Source organism: Cyanistes caeruleus, chromosome 7 (genome assembly GCF_971803275.1).
Source record: "Cyanistes caeruleus chromosome 7, bCyaCae1.hap1.1, whole genome shotgun sequence".
Lineage (NCBI taxonomy): Eukaryota > Metazoa > Chordata > Aves > Passeriformes > Paridae > Cyanistes > Cyanistes caeruleus.
In genome coordinates, this window is record NC_141707.1 from 39,688,909 (window position 1) to 39,705,971 (window position 17,063).

The 17,063-nt window shown below is 50.3% G+C and overlaps 1 long non-coding RNA gene across 3 annotated transcripts; it reads right to left on the reverse strand.

Moving 5' to 3' along the window:
• Positions 1-3,654: 3,654 nt before the first annotated feature.
• Positions 3,655-10,294, reverse strand: LOC111932378 (uncharacterized). Of its 3 annotated transcripts, XR_002866117.2 has the most exons (5): positions 10,183-10,294; positions 7,231-7,596; positions 5,112-6,684; positions 4,684-4,903; positions 3,655-4,001 (listed from the first exon to the last, which is right to left on the reverse strand). It is a non-coding gene; the product is annotated as an uncharacterized LOC111932378 (long non-coding RNA). The 3 variants fall into 3 exon arrangements; XR_015289390.1 differs by lacking the exons at positions 3,655-4,001; positions 4,684-4,903; positions 10,183-10,294 and adding an exon at positions 7,730-7,955 and having other exon boundaries at positions 6,459-7,596; XR_015289391.1 differs by lacking the exons at positions 3,655-4,001; positions 4,684-4,903; positions 10,183-10,294 and adding an exon at positions 7,730-7,955 and having other exon boundaries at positions 6,459-7,647.
• Between the last annotated feature and the right edge of the window lie 6,769 nt (positions 10,295-17,063).

The following is a 17,063-nucleotide window of genomic DNA, read 5'->3' on the forward strand; positions in this document are numbered from 1 at the left end:
TTCCGTGGGGGCTCCTCAGCACCCTGTTGTGGAAAACTGGGGCTGTGAAGGAGAAGATTTGCTGAGTATTCCCAAAAGGAATGTAAATCCTGCTGGATCATGCAGCAGGAGAAGCCCAAGTGAGCCTGAACGATTTTCCTGATGTCCCAAACCCCATCGCAGCCGAGGTTTGGAGGCAGGATTTGTGGGATGAAGCGCAATAAATCCCATATTCCTCAAGGCCCCTCTGCCATCCCACCTTCCCTCCACATCCCAATCCCCATGGGACACAGAACCCCAGACTGGTTTGGGTTGGACCTTAAACCCATCCCATTCCACCATGGGCAGGGACACCTCCCGCTATCCCAGGTTACTCCAAACCAGATCCTTTTGTGCTGTGGGGCAAATGAAGGTGAAGGATCTCTTAAAAATTGAGCAAAAAACTGCTCTGTTCCAAATTTCTGATTTTTATTTGGAATACCTCGTATGAATATGAAAGGAAATAAGATTGGAAAGGGCAGCTTTTCCTCCTGGAATGCTGAAAGGAGCAGGGCAGGGCTGCAGCCCCAAGAACAGGCATTAACAGGATCCCTTAACCTCTAGGATGGGCTTAACAAAACCTAAGTTTATAAACCAGGAGCATCCCCACCTACAACTTCTTGGGAAAACAGGGATTAGAGTCAGCAGACTCCAAAAATTCCCAAAATACATAGGAAGAAAAGGAGTGTAGCTTGCTCTTCTCCTGCAGTTTTATTTTCACTGTATTTTGACATCTTTCTATTTTACAATTGTCTTGGGCCGGTAAAATCTTCTGGGATTGAGAGGGTAATCCATGAATTCATCAGGAATTAGAGCCCTCAGGTTTTGCTGTCCCTCTGGACACCTCCAAATCCAGGGAATGCAGCAGAGCTGGGGGTGCTCTGCTCTTAAAAAAAACCAAGCCGAAAAAGCACTCCATCCCCAGTCCCTGATTTTTATTGGGAATGCCTGGTATGAAAATAAAAGAAAACAATGTTGGAAAGGGCTGCAGTGCCCAGTGAGGCTGGAAAAACTCCGAGGTGCCAAGGAAAGGGTCCTGCTGGAGAAACGTGGGATTAGGGAAACGCCATGGATGTGCAATTTCCTTTTTTGACGTTTCCTTCCTTAATAATTATTCCCACTCTGGAATAGCAGGCCCTTCAGTGAGATAAAGCCCTCTGCAGCTGCTCCGTGCTGCTGGAAATGCTCTTTGTAATTAGCCTGGAAGGGGCTCCCGGCTGCAGCGAGTCCCTGCTCCCTCAGATCGTTTTTAATCTAAGCCTGGCTCAGCTGGGAAGGGCTGATAAACCCCAAGCTGGGCTTTCATCCCTCTTTTCCAATCTCTCCCCTCCGTTTGTCTCCCAGCGAGCCCAAGGGATTAGAAATGATCCATCCCGGAGACGGAGCTTTGCTTTTAAACTTCCCTAAATCCTGGTTTGAGCCCGGGGTCCCAGCAAAGGTCAGCAGTTCCCTCCCACGACATCCCTAAATCCTGGGATTTTTAGGGATTTGATTTCCTGGCGTCCCATTCCCGAGGAAATCCTTTGCAGGGTGATTTGGGAGGGGTGCTACACGTGGGAATCGCTCCCGAGGAGGGCTGGGAGTGGGAATAACAAAACCTGAAGGCTGGATTTGGGATCTGGCCTCGTTCTGGTGACTTTTGTCTTCAATCTTGAGATCCTGGCTCAATTCTCCAGCTCTTTTGGCCTGGCTTTTGCTCTAAAAGAGAGGTTTTTAGCCCAAATTTAAGCTAATTTTACCAGGCAAGCCTTCCCACTCGCCACCTGGGTGAGAGAACCACAATATTCATCCCTTCCGGCTCTGGAAAATCCCATTGGCAAACCAGTTTTGTGCTTTTTTTTGGGAAAACGAGGCTCATCTGAGCCACAAATCCCAAAGAGAGCCTTCATTTCTCCTATTTCCCAACATTTTATCCCGTGGCTAAAGGATGACGGAGCTCGGGGCTGCTCTGGCTGGGGTTCAGGGACCTCCCAAAATATTCCAAATTGCAGGGGAAGTGTGGGGGGTCCTCATGGAAAAGGCCACCCCCTGTGGGACCTCCCGTGGTGGCAGTTGCTCCATGTCCAGCCACGGCTTCTGGGACGAGGGACAAGCAAAGACATCACAGCTAATCAATCCTTAATGAATTAGAGCCGGAGGAGTTGGGAAGGATGTGGGAACAGAGCTGAGCTTCCTCAGAAAAATTGCAGCCTGCTCCTGGTGAGCTGGAAACAGGAGTGTGAGGGAAAGGGGTATCACAAACTGAGCCAAAACTTGGCTAAAATCACATTTTTTCCTGGAATAAACCATCCAAGCTGGGCCAAGAGGGATAAAAAAGAGGCCCCAAGCAGAGGAAACCCACTCAGCTCCGCTGCTTTTAGATTAAATTTGGGTGATAACGAAAAAATTCCACGTTCAAATCGTCCTCCTTGGCTTGAGATTGAATTTCTGAATAATTCTTTGTACTTTTGGGATGGATACTTTAAATCCCAATGAGAAATATCCGCAGCCCCAAGCACCTCTGGGATTACCAGGAAATAATAATAGTAGTAATATTATTAGTAGTAATATATTAATATATCAATATATTAATATATCAGCATATCAAAAATAATAATAGTAATAATAATAGAAATATATATTAGTAATAATAGTAATAATAATAGAAATAAATATTAGTAATAATAGTAATAATAATAGTAATAATAGTAATAATATAGTAATTATAATAGTAATATAAATAAATAATAATAGTAAGAGTAGTAATAGCAATAGTAATAGTAATAATAATAAATAATAATAATAAATAATAATAATAATAATAATAATAATAATAATAATAATAATAATGATGTGTGGAACGAAAAGCCATCCCAAATAATTTATAGCCACTATTTCCGTGGTTTTATCCTGATTCCTATTTTGGTTTTATTCCTGTAAAAGGATTTTTTATCCAATTTCATTAAATATCCTCCTGTAGCCCTCGCAGCCAGGAGAACCAAAACATTCATGGAATCATGGAATGGTTTGGGTTGGAAAGGAGCTTAAAGCTCATCCCAATCCACCCCTGCCATGGCAGGGACACCTTCCACTTATCCCAGGGTGTTCCAGCCTGGCCTTGGACAATTCCAGGGATCCAGGGACAGTCACAGCTGCTCTGGGAATTCCATCCCAGCCCCTCCCCACCCTCCCAGACAGGAATTCCTTCCCAAAATCCAACCTAAATCCACCCTTTTCCACCCTAAAGCCATTCCCTGGCTCCTGTCCCTCCATCCCTTGTCCCCAGTCCCTCTCCAGCTCTCCTGGAGCCCCTTCAGGCCCTGCAAGGGGCTCGGAGCTCTCCCTGGATCCTTCCCTTCTCCAGGGGAACATTCCCAGCTCTCCCTGGATCCTTCCCTTCTCCAGGGGAACATTCCCAGCTCTCCCTGGACCCTTCCCTTCTCCAGGGGAACATTCCCAGCTCTCCCTGGATCCTTCCCTTCTCCAGGGGAACATTCCCAGCTCTGCCTGGATCCTTCCCTTCTCCAGGGGAACATTCCCAGCTCTCCCTGGATCCTTCCCTTCTCCAGGGGAACATTCCCAGCTCTCCCTGCATCCTTCCCTTCTCCAGGGGAACATTCCCAGCTCGTCTGTGAGGGAGAAAAGACAGGAGAAATATTTAAGCAGAATCAAATATTTCAAATATTTTAAAATTTCAAGGAAAACTTAAAATTCCTGCAGGATGGAGCATTGGAATGGGGGGATGAACAAGAGGAATGGCACCACCCCAGGTGTTCTGCCTTGGAGGATGGGAGTGGCTCCCCAAAATCCCTTTCCCAATGAGAAAACACTCTGGGAATGGAGCTGAGCTCCAGGAGCTCCAGCAGCTCTTCCCCAGCATCCCTGGGGCTGCTTCCCACCAAACATCTCCTCACTGCTGGAATTCCTGCACATCCTCACGGCTCCAGGTTGGAATAACCACCCCAGCAGGACATTCCAGATATAAATTCCTCTGCTGACACCTCCTGCAGGGAGAAACAGATAAGGATCAGGCTGGAAGTGAGAATTCCCCAGGAGAATTCCCGTTTTTCTCGGAACCAGGTGCTTTTGGAGGACCCTCCACACACGGATCTTGACCTGGTCACCTCCCAGTGGAGGCAAAGCCCTCTCCAGGGTGCCCAGCTCTGTTTGGATTTGTGGTTTTTTTGGGAATAAAGGTGTCTGGCACTCCCAAAGCCAGAGTCAACAGAGATAAATGTGTGACTGCTCCCAGGAATTCCGCAGCTCTTGTTTGCTCTGTCTCAGCTGAGCTTCCAAACCCCCAAATGTCCGGGATCTGCTGGAGACTCGCTCAGCAGCACCAAGGCTCAGGGAGTTCCAAGGAAACAATCCAAGGAAATGTTCCTGTGAGATGCCTTTCCTGAGCTGGCTCAGGGAGATCTATCCATCCCTGGAATGCTGATAAGGGGAGATGTCTCCATATCAGCACCTCCTGGAGACCCCGTCCCGAATTTAAATCCCAGCCTTAAAATCCCTGCTGGCTTTTGGGGTGGTTTTTTTTGTCCTTCCCTTTTTTCCCTGCCGTGTTTTCAGCTGGTTTGGAAGGAGGAGATGACAGCAGCTCCCTGCTCGCAGTTAAAGGATTTGTCCTTGAGGAGTTGGGATCACAGGGATGGAGAGGAGGGAAAAACAAAGCTCTTCACTCACCTCTGGATCAATCCCTTGCTAAATATTCCTGCATCCTCCACCCTCCCTGAAAACAAAACACCTCTGGAGGCAGCTGGAGAGCAGGTGGAAACCTCTGCTGAGGAATGGAAATGTTCCTTCTCTTTGGGAAGGCTTTGGGGTGAAGGATTTCATCCTTTTCCTGGCCTTTGAAGTGCTTTGAAGACTCCAATTCGTGGTGAGGAGGCCAATGAAAGGCTCGCTGGAGGTGGAAATCACAGCAGAGTTGCAAATACATATTTAAATATCAGAATGGAATCAAATGACGGAGGGAAACATCAGGAAATAGAAAACAAACATTTGCACTGGAAGGCAAAAATGGAATAAAAACATTTCACAAAAATAATTCAACTCTGCTTAACCAAAGCAGTGTTAGCTCACAATTCCCTTTGTTTAGGAGCTGTTCTTACATCCATAAATCCAGAGCTCTCCTCAGCAGCAGCAGAAACCTTCCCTCAAATTCTCTCCCAGGTAATGAACAGCTTGGAACAACCTGACAAAAATAATTCCAGCCTTCCCACAGGGATAATGTGCCCTGATAACACCGTGCAGGGCCCTGCAATTCTACACAGGGAGAATTCTCTGCCCAGGAAAATGGAATTTGTCCCTCATGGTGGCTTCCCTGTGGTGCTCCCGATGGAAAAGGGATGGGTTTGGGGCAAAAACTTCGGATTTTTATATCATATATATAATTTTATATCGTATCCCTGCCCTGAATTTCAGTGGAAGTCCCAGCTGGTGGTGGCTGAGCCGGAGGTTAAATCTGGAAAAGCTGCTGCTAAAAAGAGAGGAATTTATCCAGGTTCATCCACTGCTGATCAGGAGCTCCCACCCCGCTGGAATTCCCACCCAGCTGCTCCAGGGATGGCTTGGATTGGTTTGAGGAGGGAGCTCCACTGGGATGTGTCTGATCAGCTCCCCAGGCTGGGCCCGGAGCAGCTGAGCCCGGCTTGGCAAAGCCTCAGCTGGGGCTTTGCAAGGAGCGGCTCCAGCCTGGCAGGGAAATCTCAGCACCCCGTTCTTATGAGGTTTAAAAGAGCTGGAGCATCCCACAGGATTCAGGAGCCTTTTCCAGGCTGGATTTTGTGCCCGTTTCATCCCTAAAATTCTAATTAAACACCTCCCTCTCTGGCTTAATTGCTGCTAAACCTGACTTGAGGTGTATTTAAACACTTTTGGTCAGCAAAGCCGGTGCACTTTGACCACAGCAGAGTTCAGCTTTATTTTCAATGCTCATTAATATAAACATATTAATTATGGATTCAATTCCTAAACCAATTCCTGATGGCTGCAGCTCTCCAGAATTGAGTTATCCTGGGAAAGCAGCTTGCTCAGCACAGCAGCAGAAGATCCTTGAACACTTTAAAGTGGGAATTCTGGTGGTTTGGGGAAGGAAAGAAATCCCTGAGTTTTCCCAAAGCAGAATGCCAAAATTCCCAGGTGTTTCCAGCTAGCACCGCTCCCAGTTTGGGATTAAATCCTTTGCTCTACCTGTTGGGAGTTTTAATTTAAGGGTTATTTTAAAATTTTAAAATACATTTAAATAAATTTAAATTTTTTAATTGAATAAATTTAAAATAATTTTATATTTTAAAGTCGCAAATTGGAGCTGGAAACAGAGGAGACCAGGAATGATGTCTCAACAATCTGTTATCCACCTCTGTGGGGTTTTGGATTGGACATAGGATGGCTCAAAGGATCCAAGCAGCAGGAGCGTGAGGAAGTGCACGGCGACACCGTCAAGCTGGAAAAGAAAACGGATTTTCCTCGCTTTAATCTCATTTTCCAATATTTGAACATCGAGGGTTAGGGAGTTTTTCCTCACAGAGAGGAAAATCTCTGGGTTTGGATCATTTCCAGAATCTCCAGAAGATTCCGGCAGGTTCAAGGCTGGCTTTGCTCCCGTGCTTCCAGCAGGGACATCCCGGGATGTCCTCGGGGTGGGGATGGGATGATTCAGCCCAAACTGGGGTTGATTTTTCCCTGCAAACAGGCAAAGTCCAGGGCTGAGTCAGGCAGCTCCTCCCTGGCCATGCAGGAGCAGAGCTTTGCCCTTTGCCCACAGACAACCAGACTGGGAATGTGCAAATCCCTTGGGCTTTCCCCACCAGAACATCCCAGCCAGGGGGGTTTTATCCCAGCAATGACAAAATCTTGGAATTTGTCCCCTTTTTATGCAAAACTCTCACTTTTTTTTCTAAAAAAAGAGTTAAAAATGAGGTTTTTTCACTCCAAGGAGTGAAACTCCAGCCCTAAGGGGTCACACAGTGGTGCCTTTCCCTGAGAAAATGCAGGATTTTTCCCTGTGATAGTCCCAGCGAGGTTTTGTCTGGTCTGGTTTTCCCAATCCCAAGTGGGGAGGATTTGCTGGAGCTCTGGCATCGCTCACTCCCCGCTCTGGCTCGTGTCGGGGCCTCACTGCCAGCCCAGCTCTAATCCCCGGCTCTGGGAGGGATTATTGCATTTAGGCAGGAGTGAAATAAAGAGGGAAGAGAAAGAATCCCCACTGAAAGGCAAAGAACAGCTCACCAGGCTCTGCTGGCTCCCAGTGAACCCATCCCAGCGGGATTTGGAGGCACTGGGAATCACAGGGGGGTTGTGGGGAGATTTTTTTTAACTGAAAGAAGAGAAATTTAGGTGGGATATTGGGAAGGAATTCTCCCCTGTGAAGGTGGAGAGGGACAGGAATGGGATTTTCAGAGAAGCTGCCACATCCCTGGGGTGTCCAAGGCCAGGTTGGAGCAACCTGGGGTGGAGGGAGGTGTCCCTCACAGTCTCTTCCAGCCCCAATGGAAAACGAGCCATGGAAAATCGAAGCTCCAAAGGATACTGATGATAAGTGTCTATTTTATTCTACTTTTCCCGCTGGGTTGTGTTTGATGGAGTGATGGAAACCTGTGAGAAAACAGGGAATGAGCTCCCGGCACCATCCTGGAATTCCTGGGGCTGAAACCAGAGGAACTCTCAGGAAAATCCACACAGCACATCCCCCAAACCCATCAACCTCTGCCCCCTCCCAGGCAATCACCATCTGTTTGTTTGTTTGCTTTGAAAATTCAGTTAAAATATCCCAGGCAATTATTAATTATTCCCAGGCATTTCCTCCTGGAATGGCTTTGCCTGCTGGGAAAGCGCCATGGAGGGAAGAGTCTTTGACTCTGTCCTTGCTCGAAGGTTCCCCTTTCATTAGCCCCGGCTTAATGAGGCTGGGTTTAAAGCAGGTGTTAAGTGCAATCAGAGCAGCTTTATTAGGATGGGAATTATCAGTTAACCTTTGCCTGCTTGCATGACTTGGCTGATTAATTAATCAGCGATTGATAACGACCTTTGATAACGACCTTCAGCCCTGCAGCTCCCAAAGATGACGCCAGAGGATCAGCACCTTCTCCTTTTCCACACAATCAGCTCATTTCCCAATTTCCCAGGGCCAAACTGGGATTTGGGATGCAGGGGGAGAGAGGGATGGGAATGTTGGTGTTTTCCAGAGGGGGATATGGATGGTTTGATCGTTCAAAGGTGAATTCACGGGTGCTCTGTGCGTCTGTAAAAATGAAATTAAGGAAGGAGAGAATGGCCTGGAGTTGTGCCAGGGGAGGTTTTGGTTGGATAATGGGAGGAATTTCTTCCTGGAAAAGGCAGAGCTGCCCCGGGCAGAGGTGGAGTCCCCATTCCTGGTGGGATTTAAAATCCATGTGGATGTGGCACTTGGGGACACAGAGCAGTGGTGGCCTGGGCAGTGCTGGGGAATGGTTGGACTCGATGATCCAAGAGTTTTTCCAGCCTCAAGGATTCTGGGAATTTTGGGAGTGACAGGATGAGAGAGGGATGTGAATATTTGTGTTTAACAGGGATGAATATTGGGGATTCATGGGGCCAAATGAAGATGAGGAAGGAGGAAATGGGCTCGAGTCAAGCCAGGGAAGGTTTAGTGGGATATCGGGAGGAATTTCTTCAGGGAAAAGGAAGAGCAGGGGTGGAATCCCCATCCCTGGAGGGATTTCAAAGCAGCACTTGAGTAAGAAACAGGGAATGATTCCTGGAATCATGGAGAGGTTTGGATTGGGACTGTGAAGATCCTCCTGCCCCAGCCCTGCCCTGGCAGGGACACCTTCCACCATCCCAGTTTGTTCCCAGCCTCATCCAATCCAGCCTGGGACACTTCCAGTTGCACTTTTCTCACCAGGATGGGAACAGGAGTGAGATTACCAGGATTTGTGCTTCCCATCCCTATTTCAGGGCTCTCCAGGAGCTCAGGCAGGGTGGGAATCACCAGGAAAAGTTCATTTCCAAAGAAATCCTTTAAAAACCACTTGGGTATTTCCTGAGCCACTTGTACACGTCAACATCCGTGTCGACATCCGTGTCTTCCCTGCCCAGAGTGTATCCATAGGGATCAGCAGGAGTTTGGAATCTTTGCACTCCAACAGCAGCAGGACAGCAAAAATCTTTTTTTCTTTTTTTTTGGGGGGGTGGAAACCTTCTTTTTTTCCCTGTTTTTCCCCCCTCCCAGGCCAGCTGCTGCCCATCCGTCAGCAGCAGGGTTTCCATGGAATGAATGAGGATGATGGATGCGGCTCCCTGTTGTCATTCCAGGTTGGATGGGGCTTGGAGCAACCTGGGCTGGTGGAAATGTCACTGCCCATGGCACCAAATGACCTTGAAAGGTCCCTTTGACCCCAAACCATCCCGAGTTTCCCTGATCCTCCGTGAAGGGATCGAAGCCGGATCCCAGCGGGAAGGGAGATCCAAAATCACTGCTGGGCCCCGAGCCAGAGCCAGAGGAAACCTTCTCATGAACCTCCCCCAAACCCAGGTTCTTGGCTTGGTTTAAAGCTGCAGAGTCAGGCCCAGCTCATCCCCAACAGCCCAGCCTCGCTAATCTGGGCCCTCAGGATTATCTTGGAATAAAGGATAAGGACAGAGGGGAAAACCTGCCTTCCCTCCTGGAGCTGTGTCTGGCTGCAAGGCTGCCCCACACTGCTGGTGGCACTGATGTCATTGTCCTGTCACACCAGGAGCTGGATTTATCCCGGTTTTCCACACCAGGGATGCTCCTGCGGGCTGTGCCAGGCAGGGAAAAGCCTCCTCCAGCATTGCTAATGGAGGAGTTGGAAGTAAATTAAGTCTGGAAGGGTTTTTTTCCTTCACTGCATCATCCCCTCCTGTCCCTGAAGGTCTGGAATGACTCTGGGAGACTGCTGGAAGCAGAGCTCCAGTTCCTCTGCTGATTTACAAGCCTGGGAAAGGGATGTTTAAGGAAAAGCCTGGCTGGGGAAGGTCTGGTTTTCCCAAATGCACTCAGTGGCTGCAGGAACACGGCCACACACAGCAAAGCCAGGCCTGGGAAAGGTGGAGGCGCCCAGGCTGCCCCAGAAATGTTGATTTTTGTACAAACTGAGTAAACACAGAGATAAGAATGATCTACACATCCCTGAGAAACGCAGCCCACCGGGAAATCCTGCTGGAGCAGCTCCTTCCTACCTGTGCTGGGGAAAAGGAGCAGGAGAACGGGCTGCAGGTCTGGTGCAAAGGCAAATCCACCCTGGCAGGCAGGGCAGCCTCAATCAGCTCTGAATTTCAGCTGCTCATTAGCTCATTTATTAGGGGGTTGATTGAAGCCTGTGGTGTGGCACTCCTCACCCTCCCAGGAATGTAAATAGGGACCCCTGCTAGGCCAGAGATGTGGACACCACCTCTTGCAGCAGGAACGTGGCTTTTCCCTGCTCTGGAGCTAAAATAAATCAGGATTAATTCCTTTTGGAGCTTCCAAATGCCAGATGCATCCTGTCCATGCCCGTGCCCGACATCTGCCCATTAAAGTTGTGCAGAGATGCAGATCTGTAAATGTAATTACACAGCTCAGCTCTAATTGCCAACTCTCATTTAACAACTGACTTAGCAGCATCCAAACAGTTCCAGGCCCATGCTTAATTCATGAGGATGCACAACTCCAAAGTAAACTCAAAATCCTCAGAGATTCCCCTGATGGATTGGGAAAATTCCTAAGGGAATGGGGAGTGGAGGGGTGCTGGTCCAGGGGCTGAGCCTGGCTTGGAGCTGTTTTCCCAAGGAAAATTCCAGCCTGGGAGTGTGCTGGCTTGGCCACCATGTCCTTGTTTCAGGAGACCTGGGCAGTGAATTCCTGCAGATCCATTTCTCTGGAGATTTTAGGGTTATGAACCCAGCGAGATGTGTTTGTTTTCCCATCAAACACAAATCCTGGCTGTGCTTGGGTTTATTCCTGCCCTTTGATCCCTGGGATCCAGCTCAGGCTGGGAGCAGATCCAGCTCTGGAAAGGCAGCCAGAGTTTCACACCTCTGGAGCCCAAACACCTTTATAAATCCTCCTTGTCTTCTGCATCACAGGGAAAAAAGTTTGGTGCTGTTCCTGCATCCCAGAATCCCGGGATGGTTTGGGATGGAAGGGGTTTCAAACCCATCCCATTGATGGGCAGGGACACCTTCCATAAACCAGCAGGACCCAAACCCCTGCAGGTGCAGAGCAGAGCCATCCTTTTATTTCCTATCCAACACATCCATGTATTTTTCCATGTTAATACATTTTCCCTTAAGAACACATCCAGCTATTTCCATTTTTCCAATCTAATGCATCCTCCTGCTTCAAATCCCTCTCCTATTTCAGTGCATCCTCCTATTCCAATGAATTCCCTCCACCTCCAGCCTCCCAGAGAGGCTCCCCCCGGAGCTCCTGCTGCATCCAGGACAAGCAGCCACCCCGATCCTGCTTTTTTCCAGGATCCATCCCTGCCTGGGGACCTCTCCCGCATCTGCTCCCGGTCCCACCCATCCCTGTTTAATCTTTGGGAGCTGACTCACGGGGAAACGCCGGCCTCATCTGCCGGGAATGTTAAACAGAGCCTTTTTAAACAAGGCATGGAAGAAAGCGACCATCTGGCTCGGGGAAACGTGCTGCTTTCCAATCTTTCTGCTGGAAAAGGGACGCAGGGAGGGAGCCGAGCCGTGCCAGGCGCTCCCCCGGGTTTTGTCCCCAAAGCCACTCCAGCTCGGATGGAAGGGTTGTCATGGCAATAACCCCCGGATCAAACAATCCCGGGGAATCTGGTGGGGATTAACGCCCCAGGAGTGAGGAGGAATGAGCCAAGAGGTGCCCCGGGAGCCGCTGGCACCTGCGCTCCTGCTCCTGCCGCATCCCTGCATCCCAGCCCTGCCCCATTCCCGGAGCAATTCCTGCCTGGCAGCGGGTCAGGATGAGCTCTGCTCACCCACCCCATGCTCTGTTTCAGGGTGAAAGCCTCGCTTTGCCGGCCTGCCCCCGCAGCAGAAATGTGAAAATGGGAAAGAGCTGCTGGAAAATCCCAAATGATGGATTGGGGAGCAGCCACTGCACGGAATCAGCGTTTCTGCTGGATCAGGGACTGAGGAAAAGCCTCATCTCAGCAGCTCCTAAAACCAGATCACAGAGGGAGCAGGGGAACTGGCTCTGATTTATCTCTGTACACACTCAGCCCATCCCAAATCCCAAAGCACTGCTCCAGCTCTCCCACCTCTCCCAGCAGGGACCTGCCCAACCTGCCCTTCATTTATTTATCCCACAGGCACTGATGACTTCCCTGTGATGCTTCAAATCCACGGGGGAAACACCCAGAGCTGTCCAGAAATCACAGAGAAATCAGAAGGACCTCTGCAAAACGCTTGGAAAAAGAAATCCCTGCTTTTTCCTGGTGCTGCCCAGGTGCCACGAGGGGCTTGGGAGAGGGGAAGGATCTGCTCTTGCACAGGCTGTTAAAATTCCCTGCACACGTGTGCGGTAGACTGAAGGGCTGAATTTATTCCAAAGGCTCCCTCATTCCTTATATCCATTCAGAGCTGGCTCTGGAGACGCTTTCAAGGTAAAAACAGCCAGAGAATTCGGGATAAAGGCAAATATTTTCATCTGCTTTTCCTCAGGGATGGCATTTCGGCCAACCCTGCTCCCATCTCGTCCCTCAGACCCTGAGCCCTGCATTCCAGGCCTGGAATTCCAGCCCTTAGGTTTCATCCAGTGAAAAATGCAACTGGAAAAGCTGTTTTCCAACAAACAGCACCAAAATCCCTTCAGGATCACGGACTGGTTGGGTTGGGTTGGGATTTAAATGGAATTCCACCCCCTGCCCTGGGCACGGACACCTCCCAGAGCCCAGGTTGCTCCAAGGCCTGGGAGAGGCCTGGAAGGAGATGCCTCTGGAAAAAGTGGGAGGCAGCATTTCTCCTGGGCAAGGCAAAATCTGGGAGAAAAGAATTCCCTCTGCAAGCTGCTCCTGGAAATTCAGAGCCTCTGCTCAGTGGAAAAAAGGTCTAGGAAAAAAAAAAATCAACTTGAAGTTTCTAATGCTGATCATTTGGAGGGCTTCGTTCCTTCTTCTTTTCCTTCTTTTTTTCCTTCTTCTTTTCCTTCTTCTTTTCCTTCTTTTTTTCCTTCTTTTTTTCCTTCTTTTTTCCTTCTTTTTTGCTCTGTCTCACTGGAAAACCAGGAATTTCTGTGGCTTTCCAGGGCTTTGTGTCCAGAGTCAGCTCCTGGCCCTTCCCCTCAGGAATTCAGCTGGAGGCTCCATGACCACTCTCTGCCCTGGAGGGAACAGGATGAATTGGAGAGGATGTTAAATCCATGAAAAGCTTCCCAAGCTCTTCCCATCTGTCCTGGAGCTGCCAGGGATGGACTTTCACCTCCCCACTCCCAAAATTTGAGAATGAACCGATTCCCTGCCTTTGGATATCCCTGCTCCAGTGCTCTGCTGGGATGATCAGGAGAGGGATGGGTGCTGCTTCCTGCTCTGGGGTGGTCCCCAGAATTCCATGGATTTCCCATCCCAGCAGCTGGAAAAAAATCTGGGAGCTCTGGGGAAACATTTGGGCAGAGCTGAGTTATATCCCAGTGAAATCCTCGTGGCCTTTGCTGTGCTGGGAGACTCCAGGAGGGAAATAAGGTGTGAAAGTGGGAATTCCTGGGATTTCTCTCCTGCTCCCTTGGTGGTGGCACCAGAGTAGGGGGAATTTCTTGTCCTTGCTGTCAGCAGGGGTGAAAATTCCAGGATTGGCACTTTTTTTTTGGGATGCTGCAGCACTTTCTTGGGATGGATATATTGAATATGGAATGTATCAGATATAGATCCCCTTTTAAAAGAAATACATCCATTATTTCCTCAGGCATTCCTTTGCTCCAGACCCTTCCCAAGGTCTCTTGTCCTTCTCTGGACAAGCTCCAGCACCCAAACTAGCTGGGAATTCTCCTGCTGGGCATCGAGGAGAGGGAGCAGGATGGATCCCACTGAACTCACGCTGTGAGAGATAAAACCAGGGTTGTGATTAATCTGCTGCAGATACGAACAGCTCAAATGATCCCTGCAAAGTTATTTTCCTCTTCCATTCTGCCATTAAATTAAAAAAACAAAAAATACTTTTAATATCCCTGAGTGCTGGAAATGTGAACATCTTGGAAATGCTTTGGAAAGGCTGGAAAGGATCCAGTCCTGGAGCACAGAAATCTCACGCTCAAACCTCCAGTGAGGGCTTCAAAAAGTGACGGCTCGGAGCTGTAGTCATGGTGAGAAAACAAAATATATTGGGAAAAAAACTAGGAAAAGATGGGAAAAGGGGAGAAGGGAAGGGAAGGGAAGGGAAGGGAAGGGAAGGGAAGGGAAGGGAAGGGAAGGGAAGGGAAGGGAAGGGAAGGGAAGGGAAGGGAAGGGAAGGGAAGGGAAGGGAAGGGAAGGGAAGGGAAGGGAAGGGAAGGGAAGGGAAGGGAAGGGAAGGGAAGGGAAGGGAAGGGAAGGGAAGGGAAGGGAAGGGAAGGGAAGGGAAGGGAAGGGAAGGGAAGGGAAGGGAAGGGAAGGGAAGGGAAGGGAAGGGAAGGGAAGGGAAGGGAAAGGAAGGGAAAAAGAGAAGAATTAATTGATTTGAAGTTGAGGTTGGAAGGGACCTCCGGGCTCATCCAGCTCCATGGGCACGGACACCTCCCACCATCCCAGGCTGCTCCGACTTTGCCCTGGCTGTAAAATCTGGGAGCTGGGGGGGATTTTGAGGATGGAGCAGAAGCCTCATTCCCGGCTGGCAGGGAGCACATTCCCGGTGCCTCCTGTGGGTGCCTGTCAGGAGAAGTTTGGCACCGCAGGGAGCCGCTGGTGTTTTCCCGACTGTGCCATACGCGGGGAAATGGAGGAGAGGATGGAGAACGCCCTTTTACCACTAAAATTAGAAAAGTCCCCAAAAATAATAATAAAAAAAAATAAATAAAAATAAAAGCGCCCCCAACCCAAGCCATTAGCACGGGCATTGTAGCATGAAACACAAACCCTTCCTCCCGAGGGACACAAAGGCCGGGCAGAGTAATTAATGCAATGAAAGGGCCGGGGCTTGCAGATGGAGATGCGGGAATAAAGGCGCTCCCCGGCGCTGGGCTGTCATGCATCGCATGCTGCATCTGTTATGGAAATCAGGGCTAGCGGGGCCTTTTGTTCGGCCTAAAGCCCTCCCAACAGGGATTTGGCTGGAGTAGATTTTCTTGTTATTAAACACGATTTCGGGCTAGTTGAGAGCAGATGCTGCCGCAGCGTTTGGAAGTAATAACGGAGCTCGGGGTGTGCAGCATCCCGGGGAAGTCTGGGCTGCAGCCCCGCTCCCTGCTTTGCACATCAATGATGCTGACACCAGCTGAGCCCTCTGCGCTCTCCTGCCACCCCCTCCCCGCCTTCCCAGCGCCAGCGACACGCAAATCACACACTCCAAACGCTGCCCTGCCCTCCTCCTCCCCGCGGGGCACCAAAAAACCACCAGAATCCACCCGCAGCATCCCAAAACATCATTAAAAATGAGAGGAGAGGGAGAGGGAGAGGGAGAGGGAGAGGGAGAGGGAGAGGGAGAGGGAGAGGGAGAGGGAGAGGGAGAGGGAGAGGGAGAGGGAGAGGGAGAGGGAGAGGGAGAGGGAGAGGGAGAGGGAGAGGGAGAGGGAGAGGGAGAGGGAGAGGGAGAGGAGCAGCCGGCACGGGGGTCTTGGGGTCACCATGGGAGCACGGAGGAAGGGACAAAGGGAGCGAGGAGACAAAAGCCCCGCAGAGGCACAGCAGCCCCTGGGGTGGTGTTTTGGGATGGAATTGCCTCTGGCAGCTCCGGAGGAACGGATCCTGGAGCTGGGATGTGCCTCAGCTCCAGGGAAGGGGCAGAGCAGCCGGGTTTGGATGGAGGAGAACATCTCAGGGGGTTCCTCGGGGGGTGAGCCCAGGTTTGTCAGGGAAGGGCAAAACTACAAAACCGGAGGTGGCAGAGAAAGGGCATTTTGGTACCCTTTGGGTTGGAACGTTAAAGCTCATCTCATTCCATCCCTCTGCCGTGTCCAGGGACATCTCCCACTGTCCCAGGCTGCTCCCAGCCCCATCCAGCCTGGCCTGGGACACTGCCAGGGATGCAGGGACAGCCACAGCTGCTCTGGGCAGGAGAAGGGGTTCTGCCCATAGGCAGAGCTGTCCATCCATCCATCCATGGATTCCATCCATCCATGGATTCCATCCATCCATCCATCCATCCATCCCTGGACTATGGAAAATGAGCAGGACAAACAGCACCAAACACATCCTGAGAAGGACAGAGAGCACCGAAACATCTCCAAAACAGAACAAATGGCACCAGAACCCCCCCTGAGCGGGACAGAGAGCACCAAATATTTCCTGAGAAGAACAAGGAGCACCAAACTCCTCCTGAGGAGGTCAAAGAGCTCAAAACACCTTCTGAGGAGGCCAAAGAGCAACAAACCCCTCCAGAGCAGGCCAAAGAGCTCAAAACTCCTCCTGAGAAGAACAAGGAGCACCAAACACCTCCTGAGGAGGCCAAAGAGCTCAAAACTCCTCCTGAGAAGAACAAGGAGCACCAAACACCTCCTGAGGAGGCCAAAGAGCTCAAAACTCCTCCTGAGAAGAACAAGGAGCACCAAACACCTCCTGAGGAGGCCAAAGGGCACCAAACACCTCCTGAGGAGGCCAAAGGGCACCAAACACCTCCTGAGAAGGTCAAAGAGCACCAGACACCTCCTCAGCAGGACAAAGGGCACCAAACCCCTCCTGAGCAGCAAACCCATGCTGCGGTGCCAGCCAGGAGCGGGTGGCAGGGCAGGGCAGAGGGCAGAGCCCGTTCCCACGTCACGGATGTGGCACCTGGCAGCAGCACCGGGAGAAAAGACATGAGTCACGTCTGCTCCAAGGCAAGTCCTGGATCCCATTCACAGCTCTTCCAGCCAGGCTGAGGTTAATGGATCTGCTCGGAGTAACCAGGGACTCAGCACAGCCACCTCCAGCTCCCTGACTTGGGAGCTCCCGAGTTTGGGGGCAGAAAATGCCCAGCAGCGCCAGGATCTG